This window comes from Cnephaeus nilssonii, assembly GCF_951640355.1.
Source record: "Cnephaeus nilssonii genome assembly, chromosome: 20".
Classification (NCBI taxonomy): Eukaryota; Metazoa; Chordata; class Mammalia; order Chiroptera; family Vespertilionidae; genus Cnephaeus; species Cnephaeus nilssonii.
Window position 1 is genome coordinate 50196176 of NC_137091.1, and position 6877 is coordinate 50203052.

At 57.4% G+C, this 6877-nt stretch overlaps 1 pseudogene across 1 annotated transcript; it reads left to right on the forward strand.

The window, feature by feature from the left end:
* The first annotated feature begins 1335 nt into the window (after positions 1-1335).
* On the forward strand, positions 1336-1887 carry LOC307115879 (ATP synthase subunit d, mitochondrial-like; annotated as a pseudogene). Its single transcript has one exon. The product of its transcript is annotated as an ATP synthase subunit d, mitochondrial-like (transcript).
* The last annotated feature ends 4990 nt before the right edge of the window (positions 1888-6877 follow it).

Consider the following 6877-nt stretch of genomic DNA (forward strand, 5'->3'; position numbering starts at 1 on the left):
TATATCTCTAAAGTTGTGTCAGTGACAACAGATGGGGCACCAAATATGGTGGGGAAAAACGTCGGATTTGTCAAATTGTTTACAGAAGCTATTGGACATCCGATTGTGCCTTTTCATTGTATTATCCATCAGGAGGCTTTATGTGCCAAGGCAGGATTCACCGACTTAAACGACTTAATGTCAGTTGTTACAAAAATAGTTAATTTAATAGCTGCTCGCCCCCTTCACAAGCGAGAATTTTCGGCACTTTTACTGGAGGTTGATTCCACCTACAGTGGACTGCTGATGTACAATAATGTAAGATGGCTGAGCCGAGGCAAAGTTCTTGAGCGCTTTGTGGAGTGCTTTGAAGAAATTAAAGTATTTCTTGACGATAAGGATCTGGGAAACTTTCCTCAGCTTAATGATGATAAGTGGGTCAACACCCTGATATTTTTTACAGATCTCTCTGTTCATATTAATGAACTGAACTTAAAGTTACAAGGTTTTGGCAAAAGTATTAACGTTATGTTTGGATACATAAAAGCTTTTGAAAGTAAAGTTAAAATTTTCAAGCGAGATGTAGAAACTAAAACTTATAAGTATTTTCCTCGAGTAACAAAGTATTTTGAGAAGGCCAGTGCAGCTGTACAAAACGAAATGGAACTCTTGCATATGAAGTACCAGCATGTTTTAGACTCATTACTTGACCAGTTTAGTGATAGGTTTAGTCAATTTAGAAGTCTAGAACAGACCATGAAAATAATTAAGTATCCTGATGAAGTAGTCTACAGTAGTTTGGAATTAAATGGTTTCCAATGGATGCAAATTGATGATTTGGAGATGCAACTTGCAGAATTTCAAGACAGTATCTGGCTCAGGTGTTTGTCGACTTGAGGTCAAAGCTTGAGAATCTGGAAAGGTGACGCTTGGAGAATCAAGAGGAGTGCCACTACGAACAGGAAATTTGGAGTGCCTGGAACCGACTCCCAGACACTTTTAGCCCCCTGAAAAACAGAGCAATGGCTTTACTCACAATTTTTCCCTCTACATACTTTTGTGAGGCCTTATTCTCAGCGTTAAATAATATCAAAACCAACAAAAGAAACAGATTGACAGATGAAGTTAGTAGCGCTTGCTTGGGCCTGAAGTGTACAAAATACCAACCTTCAATTGAAGGTTTAGCCAATGAAATTCAGCAACAAAAAAGTCACTAATAGGCAGGTTAGTTAAAGAATTCCCCCTCCCCCTCACTTATCTTAGTTCACGGCACCCCACACAAGCTAAATAATATCAAGACCAACAAAAGAGACTTCCTCTGTGGACCGTGGGCCATCGGGGTTGGTGAAGGATCTCAAGATGGCTGGGCAAAAACTTGCTCTAAAAACCATTGACTAGGTAGCTTTTGGGGAGATCATACCCCGAAACCAGAAGGCCATTGCTAACACCCTGAAATCCTGGAATGAGACCCTCACCTCCAAGTTGGCTACTCTATCTGAGAAACCACCTGCTATCGACTGGGCTTACTACAAGGCCAACGTGGCGAAGGCCGGCTTAGTAGATGACTTTGAGAACAAGTTTAATGCCCTGAAGGTGCCTGTGCCAGAGGATAAGTACAGTGCCCTGGTGGATGCCGAAGAAAAAGAAGATGCGAAAAGTTGTGCTGAGTTTGTGTCTCTCTCAAAGTGCAGGATTGAGCAATACGAGAAATAGCTGGAGAAGATGAAGAACATAATTCCATTTGACCAGATGACCATTGAGGATTTGCATGAAGTCTTCCCAGAAACCAAATTAGACAAGAAGAAGTATCCCTACTGGCCTCACCAGCCAATAGAGAATTTATAAACTTGAGTCTGAGAGGAAGCTCTGGTCCTTGTATTATAAACTCTCTGGACATTAAAAATAATCAGATAGCAAAAAAAGAGAGAAAAGAAACCGACTGATGGATGAACAAAGAAGTCACTAAGCAGGTAAGTTAAATATTTAGTTTTTGGTTTATTAAATACAATTATATATAACAATTACACATTTATGTTATTTAAACTATAAATATCACGAAATAATGTTTTTTCCTCAAAGTGACACACTACCCAAGTTATGCTCAGTTTTTTGGCGAAGTTTAACACACCAAGCTCAAAAGGATGCCCTTCACTGTTCTATGGCCTGAACGTTCCAGCCCTCTGATCAGCTTGGTCTTTCTGGGGATCATCCCCCACCCTGATGCTCTCCAGGCCCCTCAGCCAAGAGCCACCTCATCAGCGTCCCAAAGACACTTGTCACTCAGGAAGTGTCCAGGGTTTTAGCAGCCTGCGCACTGTGGGGGGTGGGGGTGGTGTCCCACCATCTGACCCCTCACCTGGGGCTCAGCTGACAGCGCTGATGGTCAGAGAGCCCTGGGGATGGGCCCCTGACATGGAGGCTGCTGCCCTGGCCGCCGCTCAGCGACTAGAGCCCCGCCCTCCACAGAGTCCTGGGCGCTGGTTCCTGCCCACAGACCCTTCCTCTGGGGAGGCACCAGTCTCCGCCTCTCTCCTTCATGGGGCCTCCCTCCCTCTCCCCTCCTCCTCCCTCCCTCACCCCTCCTCCTCCCTCCCTCTCCCCTCCTCCTCCCTCCCTCTCCCCTCCTCCTCCCTCCCTCACCCCTCCTCCTCCCTCCCTCTCCCCTCCTCCTCCCTCCCTCTCCCCTCCTCCTCCCTCTCCCCTCCTCCTCCCTCCCTCTCCCCTCTTCCTCCCTCCCTCTCCCCTCCTCCTCCCTCCCTCTCCCCTCCTCCTCCCTCCCTCTCCCCTCCTCCTCCCTCTCCCCTCCTCCTCCCTCCCTCTCCCCTCTTCCTCCCTCCCTCTCCCCTCCTCCTCCCTCCCTCTCCCCTCCTCCTCCCTCCCTCTCCCCTCCTCCTCCCTCCCTCTCCCCTCCTCCTCCCTCTCCCCTCCTCCTCCCTCCCTCTCCCTTCCTCCTCCCTCCCCGCGCTCTCTAAGGAAGAGAGAAATCACTGGGAACATCCTCTGGTGAGAATTAACCAGAACATACATAAACACAGTGTGTGCGTATGTGTGCGTGTATGTTCATATGTATGTGCATGTGTATCTGTGTGTGCTTGATGTGTGTGTGCACATGTGTGTGTCATCTCATGTGAGTGTCAGTTACTTGCATGTTGAATGTGATCACACCTCTAGCGCCAATAAGGACAGGACAGAGCAGGGCTGCCAATGGGGCGGGGGCGGGGCCGCCTCGTGAGCACCTAAGGCCCCGGGATCAGGAAGGGGCTGCGGAACCACCCCGCCGCCGCCCCGGGAGCCCCTACCGTCCCCTTAGCCCCGCCGCCCCCTCCGGGAAGGCTTCCTGGGTCGCCCTACGCCCCGCGGGGCCTCCTCCCGTCCCGGGCTCTGTGTCCCCAGAGGCGGGGGTGCGGGAAGCTGCGTGCGCGGTGCCGTCTCCAGATCCGCGGTCAGAGACTGAGAGCAGGACCCCCCATGGGGACGGGGTGTCTCTCACACAGTCACCCCCTCAGCAGGTCCCCACGGGCCGGGCGCTGCCCTCGCCCCCAGCCTCCCAGCGGGAGGCCTGTTGGGGGGACGCAGCTGGAGACACCCCCGCCTCCCCCCTCCCCCTCTGCCCGTCCCCGTGGGAACCCGCCCCTGGCCCCTCAGCAAGGCCGTCAGCTCTGGCTCCTGGGGGCACCCCTCTTTCTGAGAGAGGGGGTGCATCAGGCTGAGCACAGTTTTCGGTGGAAAAGCAGCCGCACTTACAACTGTCCTGAGGACAGAGGGAGAGGCCAGGGCCCCCTCACAGCCCGGAGCGCGGGGGATTCTGCGAAATGGGCGCGTGTGGAGTCCGTCCCCGGATGCGCACACCCAGGAGGAGGGCATTTCAGTTGTGGGGACAAACACCCACATTACAGAGAAAACAAACACACCCCACTTTACAGCCCGGAGGCGGGGCCCTGGGGGCGGGGCCTTGGGGTGAACGTGCGGTTTGCTGCCCCATGGTGGCGCCCAAAGGTGCGGGCGCAGGAGCCGCGTCCCTCCCGCGGGGCGTCCGCACAGGAGCCTCCCAACTGGGCGGCGGCTCAGGTGCAGCTTTAAGGGCCCAGGAGCTCCGGGGGAGCCCCCCCTCCGCTAACGGGGCTCCGCACACTCAGGCTGCCCCGCAGGCGAGGGGCCGCAGGAGGCAGAGGGGAGAGGGGGCAGGGGCCCCACACCCACGGGGGTCATGGCCACGGGGCCCCAGCTCCCCCTCCTCCCCTGCAAAGACTCCTGGGGGAGAAGGAAATCAGGTGCGGGGACCGGAACCCCAAAGGGAAGAGGACCCCCTGACTGCCCGCAGGCCAGAGCTGAGGCCCCGCAGCAGCATCCACCCCGCGGGGGCCCCGCACCTCACTCCTGGGAGGGCCCCCGCGGGTCGGGGCACAGGAGGGAGCCCCCCAGCACCAGGCCGGGCTCCGGGGCTTCGGGTCCCGCTCTGGGGCCCGAAGGGGCGACAGGGCCACCCCCTCTGCTGCGCTCAGGTCAGAGGTCGGAGGTCCGCCCCCTCCTGGGCCCCGTCCTCAGGGCGAGGCCTTTGGGGGAACCCGGGCCGCGGGCCGTGCACAGACGGAGCCTGGACGTGAGGGCGCGGCAGACGGGCCGCTCTGGCCGGGGAAGCGGCGGGGAAGCGGGACGCGCTGCGGGAACCCGCACAGGCACAGCCGGGAGCGCAGCCCTGCGGGGAGGGGTGTCCCGGGGCGGACGCACCCAGACGGGAGCGAGCTGTGCCCGGAGCCCAGGTGCCCGCCCCGGGCCGCCCGGCAGCGGGAGAGGAGGCTCCGGAGCGCCGCCCCCGCCGGCCTCCCCTGGGGCTCAAGGCCGAGGTCCCCCTGCAGCGGAGCCGCCAGCGACCGCAGGGCTGCGGGCCGAGCGGACCGGCCACAGGGAGGCCCGGCCCCTGCGGCCCCTGCGGACCCGCGGGGGGGGTGGTGAGGGCGTGGGGCCTCGGGGCTGAGGGGGGCTGAGGGCAGCGGAGTGGCAGGGGGACCCCCCCCCCAACAGAGCCACCCCGAGCCTCAGGCCGCCTCTGTGGGCTCCGGGCCTGAAGGTGACTCGGGGACCCCTCTGCGCCCCCTGCAGCCCAGGACCCAGGGGCCCGCCTGGGGCGGCGCCCAGTTCCCTCCGCGGGGAGCCCCGCGCCTGGACCTGCCCGGCCGCGTCCTGCCCGCGTTTGGGGGGCGGGTCCGGGACTCGGCCTCGTAGCCAATGCGGGGGGCCTCCCCCCAGAGGGTGCGGGGAGGGGACCCGGAGCAGAAGGGCCCAGAATACACCGGGGACACAGCCCGCACCCCCGGGCCCAGCTGCAGCAGCGGAGACGGAGGCAGAGCCGGCAGCGCCCCCTGCGGGCCGGGCCGGGCACAGGAGGCAGCCGCCCCGGGGCGACAGGGACCCGCTGGCTGGTTGCTGACCTCAAACTGGGGTGCCGGCGGGTCCCCCAGCTCTGGCCCCGGGGCGGCCCTATTCGCAGCGTAACCCGTGGGGGACCGGGGCCCCTCGCCCTGGGACAGGTCCCCCCGCACGGGGTCCTCTGAGCCCCGGGCGCTCCGGGCTGAGGCTGGGCCGTCCCTCCGGGGAGCGGCCGCTGAGTCCCCGGAGCAGAGGCGCTGCGGCGGGTGCGGGTCCAGGGCCCGGCCTCCGGGGACAGGACTGGGGCCGTGTCCTTGGGAACCAGCACCCGTTCCCACGGGAGCCCGAGCCGGGGAAGGCCTGGGAGCTGCGCCCAGCTGGGCCCACAGCTGCCCCCGCGTCCCAGTTGGGAGAATAGAGATGGTCCCTCCTTTTTTTTTGGGGGGGGTGGCTTTTTTTCACTTTATTAGTACTTATAAAATGAAAACATTTTGTGAAAATATTTCCCTATTCAAGATAGAGAAACTACAATCTTTGCCAAGTATACACACCCATAATTGTTACAATACATATCCTGTGTACACCTCGGACATTAGAAAAGTATTTGAGCATCACACCCTATGAAAGTGGGGAGAAGAAACGTTTCCCCCACCTTGGCCATATCCGTGACATTCAAGTCCTGAGACCACATGGTTGAAATAAAATGCCTCAGTTTCCAGGACCAAAGGGGAGTAACTTTCCAGGCCCCATAGGTCCTTTTACCTGTGCAAGGTCAAGAGCCAGGACAGGGTTCCCTGAGCGTTAATGGACCTGAGGGAGAGCAAGCAGTGGTTTGCTTTCCCTGCTTTATCCTGGAACTAAGGGGGTCGGGGGAAGAGGCCATGGAAACCCACCTCGGGCAGGCCCCCTCCCTAGCATCCTATCTGTGTAGTGTGGCTCCTACAAGAGGCTTGTTAACCCTTGAGCTCTAACATGCTGATTCTATATTATCCCAGATGCTTGCAAAATGATGCTTTTGCAAGTCTAAACTCCTACATTGTGAAGTAGGATGAAGTTATGATGGTGTGACTCCCCTACATAGACTTCATTTAGGATTTGTCAGGTGGGGAGCATTTGAAATGATCAGTAAACCAAAAATCCCCTCTTGGAACTATTGGAGAAGATCCTTTCTTACTGAGGCATAGACCTCAGAAGCCAAGTTCCTTCTCACTTTTTTTAAAAAATGTATTTTATTGATTTTTTACAGAGAGGAAGAGAGGGGGATAGAGAGTTAGAAACATCGATGAGAGAGAAACATCAATCAGCTGCCTCCTGCACACCCCCTATTGGGGATGTGCCCGCAACCAAGGTACATGCCCTTGACCTGAATCAAACCTGGGACCCTTGAGTCCGCAGGCCTACGCTCTATCCACTGAGCCAAACCGCTTTCGGCTCCTTCTCACTTTGGAAGAACTGTGGCCAAAGGGTGGGAAGAACCTGTAATCTTTCCAATCTGCAGGCTTAAAATAATGGATGCTACGTCTGACAGAGA